The sequence below is a fragment of the Lynx rufus genome, unplaced genomic scaffold, assembly GCF_022079265.1.
Source record: "Lynx rufus isolate CCGP_SWC_20201006 ecotype Redwood Valley unplaced genomic scaffold, mLynRuf1.p SCAF_25, whole genome shotgun sequence".
Classification (NCBI taxonomy): Eukaryota; Metazoa; Chordata; class Mammalia; order Carnivora; family Felidae; genus Lynx; species Lynx rufus.
In genome coordinates this window covers 19,357,262-19,373,218 of record NW_025814840.1, presented here as the reverse complement: position 1 = coordinate 19,373,218, position 15,957 = coordinate 19,357,262, and the positions used below count along the sequence as shown (strand labels likewise).

Below are 15,957 nucleotides of genomic sequence, written 5' to 3'. Positions count from 1 at the left end.
TGCCGCGCTTCACCCATGCACGCGCCTGCCTGCCTGCCTGCCTGCCTGCCTGCCTGCCGCCTGGCCGCCGCCGCCCTCCGCCGCGGGCCCCGGGCGGGTGGCGGAGGCGGCGCAAGAGGACCCTGGCAAGGCGCTGTGGCGCAAGCCCCGGCCTTCACCGATCCCGGGACTCTTGCAGGCTGCTCCCGGCTTGGCCCCACGCCCGCCTCCGCTTCCATCCCGCACCGCACCGCACCACGTCGGGCCGCTCACTGGGAAGAGGGTGGAAGCGAGCGTGGGGCATCCGGCCGGACGTGCCATCTGGGCCCCCCCCCCCCCCGCCCCCCGCCGGGTTCTCAGCGCCTCCGCCCCAGTCCCAGGGCGAGCGCAGCCAGCCGCCCCCCCGACCCCGCCTTTCCCTCCCGTCCGCCCCACCTGGGGCAAAGCCACCCCCGAGGCCCCAGCGCCCCCAGAGAACATCACCAGCCCGAGCCCGCTGCCCTGGCTGGGCCTCGCGCAACGCCGGGGGCCCTGGGGATGAGGGCTCGAGGGAGGGAAGAGGTCCGGGACCCAGGGAGCCCAGGCCTGTGACGGAGGCCGAGTGTGGGGTCTCGCTGCCCCGCCCTCCCGCCCGCTCCTGGGTTCTTGGATCCACCCACCCACCCACCCCCCACCCTCCAGTCCCCAGGCGCCAGCCCCCGGTCCCGCCCTCCCCGCACCCCCCCACCCCTCCGTGCGTGCGGGTGCAGTGGCAGGAAAGGTGCAAAGCTGGGGCGTGGCTTCCAGCCGGTGCAGTGGGATTTAGCGTGGGGCGGGGAGCGGGGAGCGGCGAGCGGACGCCTTGTGAAGTACCGTGGGGTGTGCGGGCTCGGGGGGCTGGGGGGGGCGGGGCGGGGCGGGGCGGGGCCAGACTAGGCCAGGCCCGACCGCTTTGCCGGCCCGGGAGGGGCTGAGGGAGCAGTGGCCGGGGTGTGTTTGGCCCCAGGAGTCGCGCTCCCCGGGGAGAGAGGGACACACGGAGGGAGGGGGGAGGGGCGGCGGGCGCCAAAGGAGAGGTCAAGGAGGCCAGAGGCAAAAGGCAAAAGGCAAAAGGCAAAAGCAAAAAGCAAAAGCCTACAGCACCCGGTATTCCCAGGCGGTCTCCCATCCAAGTACTAACCAGGCCCGACCCTGCTTAGCTTCCGAGATCAGACGAGATCGCGTTCAGGGTGGTATGGCCGTAGACGCCGGCGGCAGCCGCTGGGCGCCTCAAGAGCCTGCTCCACGCGTCCCAAGCCCAGCGGGTGCCGCGCTTCACCCATGCACGCGCCTGCCTGCCTGCCTGCCTGCCTGCCTGCCTGCCGCCTGGCCGCCGCCGCCCTCCGCCGCGGGCCCCGGGCGGGTGGCGGAGGCGGCGCAAGAGGACCCTGGCAAGGCGCTGTGGCGCAAGCCCCGGCCTTCACCGATCCCGGGACTCTTGCAGGCTGCTCCCGGCTTGGCCCCACGCCCGCCTCCGCTTCCATCCCGCACCGCACCGCACCACGTCGGGCCGCTCACTGGGAAGAGGGTGGAAGCGAGCGTGGGGCATCCGGCCGGACGTGCCATCTGGGCCCCCCCCCCCCCGCCCCCCGCCGGGTTCTCAGCGCCTCCGCCCCAGTCCCAGGGCGAGCGCAGCCAGCCGCCCCCCCGACCCCGCCTTTCCCTCCCGTCCGCCCCACCTGGGGCAAAGCCACCCCCGAGGCCCCAGCGCCCCCAGAGAACATCACCAGCCCGAGCCCGCTGCCCTGGCTGGGCCTCGCGCAACGCCGGGGGCCCTGGGGATGAGGGCTCGAGGGAGGGAAGAGGTCCGGGACCCAGGGAGCCCAGGCCTGTGGCGGAGGCCGAGTGTGGGGTCTCGCTGCCCCGCCCTCCCGCCCGCTCCTGGGTTCTTGGATCCACCCACCCACCCACCCCCCACCCTCCAGTCCCCAGGCGCCAGCCCCCGGTCCCGCCCTCCCCGCACCCCCCCACCCCTCCGTGCGTGCGGGTGCAGTGGCAGGAAAGGTGCAAAGCTGGGGCGTGGCTTCCAGCCGGTGCAGTGGGATTTAGCGTGGGGCGGGGAGCGGGGAGCGGCGAGCGGACGCCTTGTGAAGTACCGTGGGGTGTGCGGGCTCGGGGGGCTGGGGGGGGCGGGGCGGGGCGGGGCGGGGCCAGACTAGGCCAGGCCCGACCGCTTTGCCGGCCCGGGAGGGGCTGAGGGAGCAGTGGCCGGGGTGTGTTTGGCCCCAGGAGTCGCGCTCCCCGGGGAGAGAGGGACACACGGAGGGAGGGGGGAGGGGCGGCGGGCGCCAAAGGAGAGGTCAAGGAGGCCAGAGGCAAAAGGCAAAAGGCAAAAGGCAAAAGCAAAAAGCAAAAGCCTACAGCACCCGGTATTCCCAGGCGGTCTCCCATCCAAGTACTAACCAGGCCCGACCCTGCTTAGCTTCCGAGATCAGACGAGATCGGGCGCGTTCAGGGTGGTATGGCCGTAGACGCCGGCGGCAGCCGCTGGGCGCCTCAAGAGCCTGCTCCACGCGTCCCAAGCCCAGCGGGTGCCGCGCTTCACCCATGCACGCGCCTGCCTGCCTGCCTGCCTGCCTGCCTGCCTGCCTGCCGCCTGGCCGCCGCCGCCCTCCGCCGCGGGCCCCGGGCGGGTGGCGGAGGCGGCGCAAGAGGACCCTGGCAAGGCGCTGTGGCGCAAGCCCCGGCCTTCACCGATCCCGGGACTCTTGCAGGCTGCTCCCGGCTTGGCCCCACGCCCGCCTCCGCTTCCATCCCGCACCGCACCGCACCACGTCGGGCCGCTCACTGGGAAGAGGGTGGAAGCGAGCGTGGGGCATCCGGCCGGACGTGCCATCTGGGCCCCCCCCCCCCCGCCCCCCGCCGGGTTCTCAGCGCCTCCGCCCCAGTCCCAGGGCGAGCGCAGCCAGCCGCCCCCCCGACCCCGCCTTTCCCTCCCGTCCGCCCCACCTGGGGCAAAGCCACCCCCGAGGCCCCAGCGCCCCCAGAGAACATCACCAGCCCGAGCCCGCTGCCCTGGCTGGGCCTCGCGCAACGCCGGGGGCCCTGGGGATGAGGGCTCGAGGGAGGGAAGAGGTCCGGGACCCAGGGAGCCCAGGCCTGTGGCGGAGGCCGAGTGTGGGGTCTCGCTGCCCCGCCCTCCCGCCCGCTCCTGGGTTCTTGGATCCACCCACCCACCCACCCCCCACCCTCCAGTCCCCAGGCGCCAGCCCCCGGTCCCGCCCTCCCCGCACCCCCCCACCCCTCCGTGCGTGCGGGTGCAGTGGCAGGAAAGGTGCAAAGCTGGGGCGTGGCTTCCAGCCGGTGCAGTGGGATTTAGCGTGGGGCGGGGAGCGGGGAGCGGCGAGCGGACGCCTTGTGAAGTACCGTGGGGTGTGCGGGCTCGGGGGGCTGGGGGGGGCGGGGCGGGGCGGGGCGGGGCCAGACTAGGCCAGGCCCGACCGCTTTGCCGGCCCGGGAGGGGCTGAGGGAGCAGTGGCCGGGGTGTGTTTGGCCCCAGGAGTCGCGCTCCCCGGGGAGAGAGGGACACACGGAGGGAGGGGGGAGGGGCGGCGGGCGCCAAAGGAGAGGTCAAGGAGGCCAGAGGCAAAAGGCAAAAGGCAAAAGGCAAAAGCAAAAAGCAAAAGCCTACAGCACCCGGTATTCCCAGGCGGTCTCCCATCCAAGTACTAACCAGGCCCGACCCTGCTTAGCTTCCGAGATCAGACGAGATCGGGCGCGTTCAGGGTGGTATGGCCGTAGACGCCGGCGGCAGCCGCTGGGCGCCTCAAGAGCCTGCTCCACGCGTCCCAAGCCCAGCGGGTGCCGCGCTTCACCCATGCACGCGCCTGCCTGCCTGCCTGCCTGCCTGCCTGCCTGCCGCCTGGCCGCCGCCGCCCTCCGCCGCGGGCCCCGGGCGGGTGGCGGAGGCGGCGCAAGAGGACCCTGGCAAGGCGCTGTGGCGCAAGCCCCGGCCTTCACCGATCCCGGGACTCTTGCAGGCTGCTCCCGGCTTGGCCCCACGCCCGCCTCCGCTTCCATCCCGCACCGCACCGCACCACGTCGGGCCGCTCACTGGGAAGAGGGTGGAAGCGAGCGTGGGGCATCCGGCCGGACGTGCCATCTGGGCCCCCCCCCCCCCGCCCCCCGCCGGGTTCTCAGCGCCTCCGCCCCAGTCCCAGGGCGAGCGCAGCCAGCCGCCCCCCCGACCCCGCCTTTCCCTCCCGTCCGCCCCACCTGGGGCAAAGCCACCCCCGAGGCCCCAGCGCCCCCAGAGAACATCACCAGCCCGAGCCCGCTGCCCTGGCTGGGCCTCGCGCAACGCCGGGGGCCCTGGGGATGAGGGCTCGAGGGAGGGAAGAGGTCCGGGACCCAGGGAGCCCAGGCCTGTGGCGGAGGCCGAGTGTGGGGTCTCGCTGCCCCGCCCTCCCGCCCGCTCCTGGGTTCTTGGATCCACCCACCCACCCACCCCCCACCCTCCAGTCCCCAGGCGCCAGCCCCCGGTCCCGCCCTCCCCGCACCCCCCCACCCCTCCGTGCGTGCGGGTGCAGTGGCAGGAAAGGTGCAAAGCTGGGGCGTGGCTTCCAGCCGGTGCAGTGGGATTTAGCGTGGGGCGGGGAGCGGGGAGCGGCGAGCGGACGCCTTGTGAAGTACCGTGGGGTGTGCGGGCTCGGGGGGCTGGGGGGGGCGGGGCGGGGCGGGGCGGGGCCAGACTAGGCCAGGCCCGACCGCTTTGCCGGCCCGGGAGGGGCTGAGGGAGCAGTGGCCGGGGTGTGTTTGGCCCCAGGAGTCGCGCTCCCCGGGGAGAGAGGGACACACGGAGGGAGGGGGGAGGGGCGGCGGGCGCCAAAGGAGAGGTCAAGGAGGCCAGAGGCAAAAGGCAAAAGGCAAAAGGCAAAAGCAAAAAGCAAAAGCCTACAGCACCCGGTATTCCCAGGCGGTCTCCCATCCAAGTACTAACCAGGCCCGACCCTGCTTAGCTTCCGAGATCAGACGAGATCGGGCGCGTTCAGGGTGGTATGGCCGTAGACGCCGGCGGCAGCCGCTGGGCGCCTCAAGAGCCTGCTCCACGCGTCCCAAGCCCAGCGGGTGCCGCGCTTCACCCATGCACGCGCCTGCCTGCCTGCCTGCCTGCCTGCCTGCCTGCCTGCCGCCTGGCCGCCGCCGCCCTCCGCCGCGGGCCCCGGGCGGGTGGCGGAGGCGGCGCAAGAGGACCCTGGCAAGGCGCTGTGGCGCAAGCCCCGGCCTTCACCGATCCCGGGACTCTTGCAGGCTGCTCCCGGCTTGGCCCCACGCCCGCCTCCGCTTCCATCCCGCACCGCACCGCACCACGTCGGGCCGCTCACTGGGAAGAGGGTGGAAGCGAGCGTGGGGCATCCGGCCGGACGTGCCATCTGGGCCCCCCCCCCCCCGCCCCCCGCCGGGTTCTCAGCGCCTCCGCCCCAGTCCCAGGGCGAGCGCAGCCAGCCGCCCCCCCGACCCCGCCTTTCCCTCCCGTCCGCCCCACCTGGGGCAAAGCCACCCCCGAGGCCCCAGCGCCCCCAGAGAACATCACCAGCCCGAGCCCGCTGCCCTGGCTGGGCCTCGCGCAACGCCGGGGGCCCTGGGGATGAGGGCTCGAGGGAGGGAAGAGGTCCGGGACCCAGGGAGCCCAGGCCTGTGGCGGAGGCCGAGTGTGGGGTCTCGCTGCCCCGCCCTCCCGCCCGCTCCTGGGTTCTTGGATCCACCACCCACCCACCCCCCACCCTCCAGTCCCCAGGCGCCAGCCCCCGGTCCCGCCCTCCCCCGCACCCCCCCACCCCCTCCGTGCGTGCGGGTGCAGTGGCAGGAAAGGTGCAAAGCTGGGCGTGGCTTCCAGCCGGTGCAGTGGGATTTAGCGTGGGGGCGGGGAGCGGGGAGCGGCGAGCGGACGCCTTGTGAAGTACCGTGGGGGTGTGCGGGCTCGGGGGGCTGGGGGGGGCGGGGCGGGGCGGGGCGGGGCCAGACTAGGCCAGGCCCGACCGCTTTGCCGGCCCGGGAGGGGCTGAGGGAGCAGTGGCCGGGGTGTGTTTGGCCCAGGAGTCGCGCTCCCCGGGGAGAGAGGGACACACGGAGGGAGGGGGGAGGGGCGGCGGGCGCCAAGGAGAGGTCAAGGAGGCCAGAGGCAAAAGGCAAAAGGCAAAAGGCAAAAGCAAAAAGCAAAAGCCTACAGCACCCGGTATTCCCAGGCGGTCTCCCATCCAAGTACTAACCAGGCCCGACCTGCTTAGCTTCCGAGATCAGACGAGATCGGGCGCGTTCAGGGTGGTATGGCCGTAGACGCCGGCGGCAGCCGCTGGGCGCCTCAAGAGCTGCTCCACGCGTCCCAAGCCCAGCGGGTGCCGCGCTTCACCCATGCACGCGCCTGCCTGCCTGCCTGCCTGCCTGCCTGCCTGCCGCCTGGCCGCCGCCGCCCTCCGCCGCGGGCCCCGGGCGGGTGGCGGAGGCGGCGCAAGAGGACCCTGGCAAGGCGCTGTGGCGCAAGCCCCGGCCTTCAACCGAATCCCGGGACTCTTGCAGGCTGCTCCCGGCTTGGCCCCACGCCCGCCTCCGCTTCCATCCCGCACCGCACCGCACCACGTCGGGCCGCTCACTGGGAAGAGGGTGGAAGCGAGCGTGGGGCATCCGGCCGGACGTGCCATCTGGGCCCCCCCCCCCGCCCCCCCGCCGGGTTCTCAGCGCCTCCGCCCCAGTCCCAGGGGCGAGCGCAGCCAGCCGCCCCCCCCGACCCCGCCTTTCCCTCCCGTCCGCCCCACCTGGGGCAAAGCCACCCCCGAGGCCCCAGCGCCCCCAGAGAACATCACCAGCCCGAGCCCGCTGCCCTGGCTGGGCCTCGCGCAACGCCGGGGGCCCTGGGGATGAGGGCTCGAGGGAGGGAAGAGGTCCGGGACCCAGGGAGCCCAGGCCTGTGGCGGAGGCCGAGTGTGGGGTCTCGCTGCCCCCGCCCTCCCGCCCGCTCCTGGGTTCTTGGATCCACCCACCCACCCACCCCCCACCCTCCAGTCCCCAGGCGCCAGCCCCCGGTCCCGCCCTCCCCCGCACCCCCCCACCCCTCCGTGCGTGCGGGTGCAGTGGCAGGAAAGGTGCAAAGCTGGGGCGTGGCTTCCAGCCGGTGCAGGTGGGATTAGCGTGGGGCGGGGAGCGGGGAGCGGCGAGCGGACGCCTTGTGAAGTACCGTGGGGTGTGCGGGCTCGGGGGGCTGGGGGGGGCGGGGCGGGGCGGGGCGGGGGCCAGACTAGGCCAGGCCCGACCGCTTTGCCGGCCCGGGAGGGGCTGAGGGAGCAGTGGCCGGGGTGTGTTTGGCCCCAGGAGTCGCGCTCCCCGGGGAGAGAGGGACACACGGAGGGAGGGGGGAGGGGCGGCGGGCGCCAAAGGAGAGGTCAAGGAGGCCAGAGGCAAAAGGCAAAAGGCAAAAGGCAAAAGCAAAAAGCAAAAGCCTACAGCACCCGGTATTCCAGGCGGTCTCCCATCCAAGTACTAACCAGGCCCGACCCTGCTTAGCTTCCGAGATCAGACGAGATCGGGCGCGTTCAGGGTGGTATGGCCGTAGACGCCGGCGGCAGCCGCTGGGCGCCTCAAGAGCCTGCTCCACGCGTCCCAAGCCCAGCGGGTGCCGCGCTTCACCCATGCACGCGCCTGCCTGCCTGCCTGCCTGCCTGCCTGCCTGCCGCCTGGCCGCCGCCGCCCTCCGCCGCGGGCCCCGGGCGGGTGGCGGAGGCGGCGCAAGAGGACCCTGGCAAGGCGCTGTGGCGCAAGCCCCGGCCTTCACCGATCCCGGGACTCTTGCAGGCTGCTCCCGGCTTGGCCCCACGCCCGCCTCCGCTTCCATCCCGCACCGCACCGCACCACGTCGGGCCGCTCACTGGGAAGAGGGTGGAAGCGAGCGTGGGGCATCCGGCCGGACGTGCCATCTGGGCCCCCCCCCCCCGCCCCCCGCCGGGTTCTCAGCGCCTCCGCCCCAGTCCCAGGGCGAGCGCAGCCAGCCGCCCCCCCGACCCCGCCTTTCCCTCCCGTCCGCCCCACCTGGGGCAAAGCCACCCCCGAGGCCCCAGCGCCCCCAGAGAACATCACCAGCCCGAGCCCGCTGCCCTGGCTGGGCCTCGCGCAACGCCGGGGGCCCTGGGGATGAGGGCTCGAGGGAGGGAAGAGGTCCGGGACCCAGGGAGCCCAGGCCTGTGGCGGAGGCCGAGTGTGGGGTCTCGCTGCCCCGCCCTCCCGCCCGCTCCTGGGTTCTTGGATCCACCCACCCACCCACCCCCCACCCTCCAGTCCCCAGGCGCCAGCCCCCGGTCCCGCCCTCCCCGCACCCCCCCACCCCTCCGTGCGTGCGGGTGCAGTGGCAGGAAAGGTGCAAAGCTGGGGCGTGGCTTCCAGCCGGTGCAGTGGGATTTAGCGTGGGGCGGGGAGCGGGGAGCGGCGAGCGGACGCCTTGTGAAGTACCGTGGGGTGTGCGGGCTCGGGGGGCTGGGGGGGGCGGGGCGGGGCGGGGCGGGGCCAGACTAGGCCAGGCCCGACCGCTTTGCCGGCCCGGGAGGGGCTGAGGGAGCAGTGGCCGGGGTGTGTTTGGCCCCAGGAGTCGCGCTCCCCGGGGAGAGAGGGACACACGGAGGGAGGGGGGAGGGGCGGCGGGCGCCAAAGGAGAGGTCAAGGAGGCCAGAGGCAAAAGGCAAAAGGCAAAAGGCAAAAGCAAAAAGCAAAAGCCTACAGCACCCGGTATTCCCAGGCGGTCTCCCATCCAAGTACTAACCAGGCCCGACCCTGCTTAGCTTCCGAGATCAGACGAGATCGGGCGCGTTCAGGGTGGTATGGCCGTAGACGCCGGCGGCAGCCGCTGGGCGCCTCAAGAGCCTGCTCCACGCGTCCCAAGCCCAGCGGGTGCCGCGCTTCACCCATGCACGCGCCTGCCTGCCTGCCTGCCTGCCTGCCTGCCTGCCGCCTGGCCGCCGCCGCCCTCCGCCGCGGGCCCCGGGCGGGTGGCGGAGGCGGCGCAAGAGGACCCTGGCAAGGCGCTGTGGCGCAAGCCCCGGCCTTCACCGATCCCGGGACTCTTGCAGGCTGCTCCCGGCTTGGCCCCACGCCCGCCTCCGCTTCCATCCCGCACCGCACCGCACCACGTCGGGCCGCTCACTGGGAAGAGGGTGGAAGCGAGCGTGGGGCATCCGGCCGGACGTGCCATCTGGGCCCCCCCCCCCCCGCCCCCCGCCGGGTTCTCAGCGCCTCCGCCCCAGTCCCAGGGCGAGCGCAGCCAGCCGCCCCCCCGACCCCGCCTTTCCCTCCCGTCCGCCCCACCTGGGGCAAAGCCACCCCCGAGGCCCCAGCGCCCCCAGAGAACATCACCAGCCCGAGCCCGCTGCCCTGGCTGGGCCTCGCGCAACGCCGGGGGCCCTGGGGATGAGGGCTCGAGGGAGGGAAGAGGTCCGGGACCCAGGGAGCCCAGGCCTGTGGCGGAGGCCGAGTGTGGGGTCTCGCTGCCCCGCCCTCCCGCCCGCTCCTGGGTTCTTGGATCCACCCACCCACCCACCCCCCACCCTCCAGTCCCCAGGCGCCAGCCCCCGGTCCCGCCCTCCCCGCACCCCCCCACCCCTCCGTGCGTGCGGGTGCAGTGGCAGGAAAGGTGCAAAGCTGGGGCGTGGCTTCCAGCCGGTGCAGTGGGATTTAGCGTGGGGCGGGGAGCGGGGAGCGGCGAGCGGACGCCTTGTGAAGTACCGTGGGGTGTGCGGGCTCGGGGGGCTGGGGGGGGCGGGGCGGGGCGGGGCGGGGCCAGACTAGGCCAGGCCCGACCGCTTTGCCGGCCCGGGAGGGGCTGAGGGAGCAGTGGCCGGGGTGTGTTTGGCCCCAGGAGTCGCGCTCCCCGGGGAGAGAGGGACACACGGAGGGAGGGGGGAGGGGCGGCGGGCGCCAAAGGAGAGGTCAAGGAGGCCAGAGGCAAAAGGCAAAAGGCAAAAGGCAAAAGCAAAAAGCAAAAGCCTACAGCACCCGGTATTCCCAGGCGGTCTCCCATCCAAGTACTAACCAGGCCCGACCCTGCTTAGCTTCCGAGATCAGACGAGATCGGGCGCGTTCAGGGTGGTATGGCCGTAGACGCCGGCGGCAGCCGCTGGGCGCCTCAAGAGCCTGCTCCACGCGTCCCAAGCCCAGCGGGTGCCGCGCTTCACCCATGCACGCGCCTGCCTGCCTGCCTGCCTGCCTGCCTGCCTGCCTGCCGCCTGGCCGCCGCCGCCCTCCGCCGCGGGCCCCGGGCGGGTGGCGGAGGCGGCGCAAGAGGACCCTGGCAAGGCGCTGTGGCGCAAGCCCCGGCCTTCACCGATCCCGGGACTCTTGCAGGCTGCTCCCGGCTTGGCCCCACGCCCGCCTCCGCTTCCATCCCGCACCGCACCGCACCACGTCGGGCCGCTCACTGGGAAGAGGGTGGAAGCGAGCGTGGGGCATCCGGCCGGACGTGCCATCTGGGCCCCCCCCCCCCCGCCCCCCGCCGGGTTCTCAGCGCCTCCGCCCCAGTCCCAGGGCGAGCGCAGCCAGCCGCCCCCCCGACCCCGCCTTTCCCTCCCGTCCGCCCCACCTGGGGCAAAGCCACCCCCGAGGCCCCAGCGCCCCCAGAGAACATCACCAGCCCGAGCCCGCTGCCCTGGCTGGGCCTCGCGCAACGCCGGGGGCCCTGGGGATGAGGGCTCGAGGGAGGGAAGAGGTCCGGGACCCAGGGAGCCCAGGCCTGTGACGGAGGCCGAGTGTGGGGTCTCGCTGCCCCGCCCTCCCGCCCGCTCCTGGGTTCTTGGATCCACCCACCCACCCACCCCCCACCCTCCAGTCCCCAGGCGCCAGCCCCCGGTCCCGCCCTCCCCGCACCCCCCCACCCCTCCGTGCGTGCGGGTGCAGTGGCAGGAAAGGTGCAAAGCTGGGGCGTGGCTTCCAGCCGGTGCAGTGGGATTTAGCGTGGGGCGGGGAGCGGGGAGCGGCGAGCGGACGCCTTGTGAAGTACCGTGGGGTGTGCGGGCTCGGGGGGCTGGGGGGGGCGGGGCGGGGCGGGGCGGGGCCAGACTAGGCCAGGCCCGACCGCTTTGCCGGCCCGGGAGGGGCTGAGGGAGCAGTGGCCGGGGTGTGTTTGGCCCCAGGAGTCGCGCTCCCCGGGGAGAGAGGGACACACGGAGGGAGGGGGGAGGGGCGGCGGGCGCCAAAGGAGAGGTCAAGGAGGCCAGAGGCAAAAGGCAAAAGGCAAAAGGCAAAAGCAAAAAGCAAAAGCCTACAGCACCCGGTATTCCCAGGCGGTCTCCCATCCAAGTACTAACCAGGCCCGACCCTGCTTAGCTTCCGAGATCAGACGAGATCGGGCGCGTTCAGGGTGGTATGGCCGTAGACGCCGGCGGCAGCCGCTGGGCGCCTCAAGAGCCTGCTCCACGCGTCCCAAGCCCAGCGGGTGCCGCGCTTCACCCATGCACGCGCCTGCCTGCCTGCCTGCCTGCCTGCCTGCCTGCCGCCTGGCCGCCGCCGCCCTCCGCCGCGGGCCCCGGGCGGGTGGCGGAGGCGGCGCAAGAGGACCCTGGCAAGGCGCTGTGGCGCAAGCCCCGGCCTTCACCGATCCCGGGACTCTTGCAGGCTGCTCCCGGCTTGGCCCCACGCCCGCCTCCGCTTCCATCCCGCACCGCACCGCACCACGTCGGGCCGCTCACTGGGAAGAGGGTGGAAGCGAGCGTGGGGCATCCGGCCGGACGTGCCATCTGGGCCCCCCCCCCCCCGCCCCCCGCCGGGTTCTCAGCGCCTCCGCCCCAGTCCCAGGGCGAGCGCAGCCAGCCGCCCCCCCGACCCCGCCTTTCCCTCCCGTCCGCCCCACCTGGGGCAAAGCCACCCCCGAGGCCCCAGCGCCCCCAGAGAACATCACCAGCCCGAGCCCGCTGCCCTGGCTGGGCCTCGCGCAACGCCGGGGGCCCTGGGGATGAGGGCTCGAGGGAGGGAAGAGGTCCGGGACCCAGGGAGCCCAGGCCTGTGACGGAGGCCGAGTGTGGGGTCTCGCTGCCCCGCCCTCCCGCCCGCTCCTGGGTTCTTGGATCCACCCACCCACCCACCCCCCACCCTCCAGTCCCCAGGCGCCAGCCCCCGGTCCCGCCCTCCCCGCACCCCCCCACCCCTCCGTGCGTGCGGGTGCAGTGGCAGGAAAGGTGCAAAGCTGGGGCGTGGCTTCCAGCCGGTGCAGTGGGATTTAGCGTGGGGCGGGGAGCGGGGAGCGGCGAGCGGACGCCTTGTGAAGTACCGTGGGGTGTGCGGGCTCGGGGGGCTGGGGGGGGCGGGGCGGGGCGGGGCGGGGCCAGACTAGGCCAGGCCCGACCGCTTTGCCGGCCCGGGAGGGGCTGAGGGAGCAGTGGCCGGGGTGTGTTTGGCCCCAGGAGTCGCGCTCCCCGGGGAGAGAGGGACACACGGAGGGAGGGGGGAGGGGCGGCGGGCGCCAAAGGAGAGGTCAAGGAGGCCAGAGGCAAAAGGCAAAAGGCAAAAGGCAAAAGCAAAAAGCAAAAGCCTACAGCACCCGGTATTCCCAGGCGGTCTCCCATCCAAGTACTAACCAGGCCCGACCCTGCTTAGCTTCCGAGATCAGACGAGATCGGGCGCGTTCAGGGTGGTATGGCCGTAGACGCCGGCGGCAGCCGCTGGGCGCCTCAAGAGCCTGCTCCACGCGTCCCAAGCCCAGCGGGTGCCGCGCTTCACCCATGCACGCGCCTGCCTGCCTGCCTGCCTGCCTGCCTGCCTGCCTGCCGCCTGGCCGCCGCCGCCCTCCGCCGCGGGCCCCGGGCGGGTGGCGGAGGCGGCGCAAGAGGACCCTGGCAAGGCGCTGTGGCGCAAGCCCCGGCCTTCACCGATCCCGGGACTCTTGCAGGCTGCTCCCGGCTTGGCCCCACGCCCGCCTCCGCTTCCATCCCGCACCGCACCGCACCACGTCGGGCCGCTCACTGGGAAGAGGGTGGAAGCGAGCGTGGGGCATCCGGCCGGACGTGCCATCTGGGCCCCCCCCCCCCCGCCCCCCGCCGGGTTCTCAGCGCCTCCGCCCCAGTCCCAGGGCGAGCGCAGCCAGCCGCCCCCCCGACCCCGCCTTTCCCTCCCGTCCGCCCCACCTGGGGCAAAGCCACCCCCGAGGCCCCAGCGCCCCCAGAGAACATCACCAGCCCGAGCCCGCTGCCCTGGCTGGGCCTCGCGCAACGCCGGGGGCCCTGGGGATGAGGGCTCGAGGGAGGGAAGAGGTCCGGGACCCAGGGAGCCCAGGCCTGTGGCGGAGGCCGAGTGTGGGGTCTCGCTGCCCCGCCCTCCCGCCCGCTCCTGGGTTCTTGGATCCACCCACCCACCCACCCCCCACCCTCCAGTCCCCAGGCGCCAGCCCCCGGTCCCGCCCTCCCCGCACCCCCCCACCCCTCCGTGCGTGCGGGTGCAGTGGCAGGAAAGGTGCAAAGCTGGGGCGTGGCTTCCAGCCGGTGCAGTGGGATTTAGCGTGGGGCGGGGAGCGGGGAGCGGCGAGCGGACGCCTTGTGAAGTACCGTGGGGTGTGCGGGCTCGGGGGGCTGGGGGGGGCGGGGCGGGGCGGGGCGGGGCCAGACTAGGCCAGGCCCGACCGCTTTGCCGGCCCGGGAGGGGCTGAGGGAGCAGTGGCCGGGGTGTGTTTGGCCCCAGGAGTCGCGCTCCCCGGGGAGAGAGGGACACACGGAGGGAGGGGGGAGGGGCGGCGGGCGCCAAAGGAGAGGTCAAGGAGGCCAGAGGCAAAAGGCAAAAGGCAAAAGGCAAAAGCAAAAAGCAAAAGCCTACAGCACCCGGTATTCCCAGGCGGTCTCCCATCCAAGTACTAACCAGGCCCGACCCTGCTTAGCTTCCGAGATCAGACGAGATCGGGCGCGTTCAGGGTGGTATGGCCGTAGACGCCGGCGGCAGCCGCTGGGCGCCTCAAGAGCCTGCTCCACGCGTCCCAAGCCCAGCGGGTGCCGCGCTTCACCCATGCACGCGCCTGCCTGCCTGCCTGCCTGCCTGCCTGCCTGCCTGCCGCCTGGCCGCCGCCGCCCTCCGCCGCGGGCCCCGGGCGGGTGGCGGAGGCGGCGCAAGAGGACCCTGGCAAGGCGCTGTGGCGCAAGCCCCGGCCTTCACCGATCCCGGGACTCTTGCAGGCTGCTCCCGGCTTGGCCCCACGCCCGCCTCCGCTTCCATCCCGCACCGCACCGCACCACGTCGGGCCGCTCACTGGGAAGAGGGTGGAAGCGAGCGTGGGGCATCCGGCCGGACGTGCCATCTGGGCCCCCCCCCCCCGCCCCCCGCCGGGTTCTCAGCGCCTCCGCCCCAGTCCCAGGGCGAGCGCAGCCAGCCGCCCCCCCGACCCCGCCTTTCCCTCCCGTCCGCCCCACCTGGGGCAAAGCCACCCCCGAGGCCCCAGCGCCCCCAGAGAACATCACCAGCCCGAGCCCGCTGCCCTGGCTGGGCCTCGCGCAACGCCGGGGGCCCTGGGGATGAGGGCTCGAGGGAGGGAAGAGGTCCGGGACCCAGGGAGCCCAGGCCTGTGGCGGAGGCCGAGTGTGGGGTCTCGCTGCCCCGCCCTCCCGCCCGCTCCTGGGTTCTTGGATCCACCCACCCACCCACCCCCCACCCTCCAGTCCCCAGGCGCCAGCCCCCGGTCCCGCCCTCCCCGCACCCCCCCACCCCTCCGTGCGTGCGGGTGCAGTGGCAGGAAAGGTGCAAAGCTGGGGCGTGGCTTCCAGCCGGTGCAGTGGGATTTAGCGTGGGGCGGGGAGCGTGGAGCGGCGAGCGGACGCCTTGTGAAGTACCGTGGGGTGTGCGGGCTCGGGGGGCTGGGGGGGGCGGGGCGGGGCGGGGCGGGGCCAGACTAGGCCAGGCCCGACCGCTTTGCCGGCCCGGGAGGGGCTGAGGGAGCAGTGGCCGGGGTGTGTTTGGCCCCAGGAGTCGCGCTCCCCGGGGAGAGAGGGACACACGGAGGGAGGGGGGAGGGGCGGCGGGCGCCAAAGGAGAGGTCAAGGAGGCCAGAGGCAAAAGGCAAAAGGCAAAAGGCAAAAGCAAAAAGCAAAAGCCTACAGCACCCGGTATTCCCAGGCGGTCTCCCATCCAAGTACTAACCAGGCCCGACCCTGCTTAGCTTCCGAGATCAGACGAGATCGGGCGCGTTCAGGGTGGTATGGCCGTAGACGCCGGCGGCAGCCGCTGGGCGCCTCAAGAGCCTGCTCCACGCGTCCCAAGCCCAGCGGGTGCCGCGCTTCACCCATGCACGCGCCTGCCTGCCTGCCTGCCTGCCTGCCTGCCTGCCGCCTGGCCGCCGCCGCCCTCCGCCGCGGGCCCCGGGCGGGTGGCGGAGGCGGCGCAAGAGGACCCTGGCAAGGCGCTGTGGCGCAAGCCCCGGCCTTCACCGATCCCGGGACTCTTGCAGGCTGCTCCCGGCTTGGCCCCACGCCCGCCTCCGCTTCCATCCCGCACCGCACCGCACCACGTCGGGCCGCTCACTGGGAAGAGGGTGGAAGCGAGCGTGGGGCATCCGGCCGGACGTGCCATCTGGGCCCCCCCCCCCCCCGCCCCCCGCCGGGTTCTCAGCGCCTCCGCCCCAGTCCCAGGGCGAGCGCAGCCAGCCGCCCCCCCGACCCCGCCTTTCCCTCCCGTCCGCCCCACCTGGGGCAAAGCCACCCCCGAGGCCCCAGCGCCCCCAGAGAACATCACCAGCCCGAGCCCGCTGCCCTGGCTGGGCCTCGCGCAACGCCGGGGGCCCTGGGGATGAGGGCTCGAGGGAGGGAAGAGGTCCGGGACCCAGGGAGCCCAGGCCTGTGACGGAGGCCGAGTGTGGGGTCTCGCTGCCCCGCCCTCCCGCCCGCTCCTGGGTTCTTGGATCCACCCACCCACCCACCCCCCACCCTCCAGTCCCCAGGCGCCAGCCCCCGGTCCCGCCCTCCCCGCACCCCCCCACCCCTCCGTGCGTGCGGGTGCAGTGGCAGGAAAGGTGCAAAG

The 15,957-nt window shown here is 73.9% G+C and overlaps 12 non-coding genes across 12 annotated transcripts; all 12 read right to left on the bottom strand.

Moving 5' to 3' along the window:
• Window positions 1-1,089: 1,089 nt before the first annotated feature.
• LOC124518894 (5S ribosomal RNA) lies at window positions 1,090-1,204 on the bottom strand. Its single transcript, XR_006963914.1, has one exon. It is a non-coding gene; the product is annotated as a 5S ribosomal RNA (ribosomal RNA).
• A 1,147-nt stretch (window positions 1,205-2,351) lies between these two features.
• On the bottom strand, window positions 2,352-2,470 carry LOC124518747 (5S ribosomal RNA). Its single transcript, XR_006963764.1, has one exon. It is a non-coding gene; the product is annotated as a 5S ribosomal RNA (ribosomal RNA).
• A 1,151-nt stretch (window positions 2,471-3,621) lies between these two features.
• Window positions 3,622-3,740, bottom strand: LOC124518746 (5S ribosomal RNA). Its single transcript, XR_006963763.1, has one exon. It is a non-coding gene; the product is annotated as a 5S ribosomal RNA (ribosomal RNA).
• A 1,147-nt stretch (window positions 3,741-4,887) lies between these two features.
• On the bottom strand, window positions 4,888-5,006 carry LOC124518745 (5S ribosomal RNA). Its single transcript, XR_006963762.1, has one exon. It is a non-coding gene; the product is annotated as a 5S ribosomal RNA (ribosomal RNA).
• Window positions 5,007-6,157: 1,151 nt separating this feature from the next.
• Window positions 6,158-6,275, bottom strand: LOC124518889 (5S ribosomal RNA). Its single transcript, XR_006963910.1, has one exon. It is a non-coding gene; the product is annotated as a 5S ribosomal RNA (ribosomal RNA).
• A 1,152-nt stretch (window positions 6,276-7,427) lies between these two features.
• LOC124518885 (5S ribosomal RNA) lies at window positions 7,428-7,545 on the bottom strand. The gene has a single exon (XR_006963906.1). It is a non-coding gene; the product is annotated as a 5S ribosomal RNA (ribosomal RNA).
• Window positions 7,546-8,691: 1,146 nt separating this feature from the next.
• LOC124518743 (5S ribosomal RNA) lies at window positions 8,692-8,810 on the bottom strand. Its single transcript, XR_006963760.1, has one exon. It is a non-coding gene; the product is annotated as a 5S ribosomal RNA (ribosomal RNA).
• A 1,147-nt stretch (window positions 8,811-9,957) lies between these two features.
• Window positions 9,958-10,076, bottom strand: LOC124518742 (5S ribosomal RNA). The gene has a single exon (XR_006963759.1). It is a non-coding gene; the product is annotated as a 5S ribosomal RNA (ribosomal RNA).
• Window positions 10,077-11,227: 1,151 nt separating this feature from the next.
• LOC124518741 (5S ribosomal RNA) lies at window positions 11,228-11,346 on the bottom strand. Its single transcript, XR_006963758.1, has one exon. It is a non-coding gene; the product is annotated as a 5S ribosomal RNA (ribosomal RNA).
• Window positions 11,347-12,493: 1,147 nt separating this feature from the next.
• Window positions 12,494-12,612, bottom strand: LOC124518740 (5S ribosomal RNA). Its single transcript, XR_006963757.1, has one exon. It is a non-coding gene; the product is annotated as a 5S ribosomal RNA (ribosomal RNA).
• Window positions 12,613-13,763: 1,151 nt separating this feature from the next.
• LOC124518739 (5S ribosomal RNA) lies at window positions 13,764-13,882 on the bottom strand. The gene has a single exon (XR_006963756.1). It is a non-coding gene; the product is annotated as a 5S ribosomal RNA (ribosomal RNA).
• A 1,150-nt stretch (window positions 13,883-15,032) lies between these two features.
• Window positions 15,033-15,151, bottom strand: LOC124518737 (5S ribosomal RNA). Its single transcript, XR_006963753.1, has one exon. It is a non-coding gene; the product is annotated as a 5S ribosomal RNA (ribosomal RNA).
• Between the last annotated feature and the right edge of the window lie 806 nt (window positions 15,152-15,957).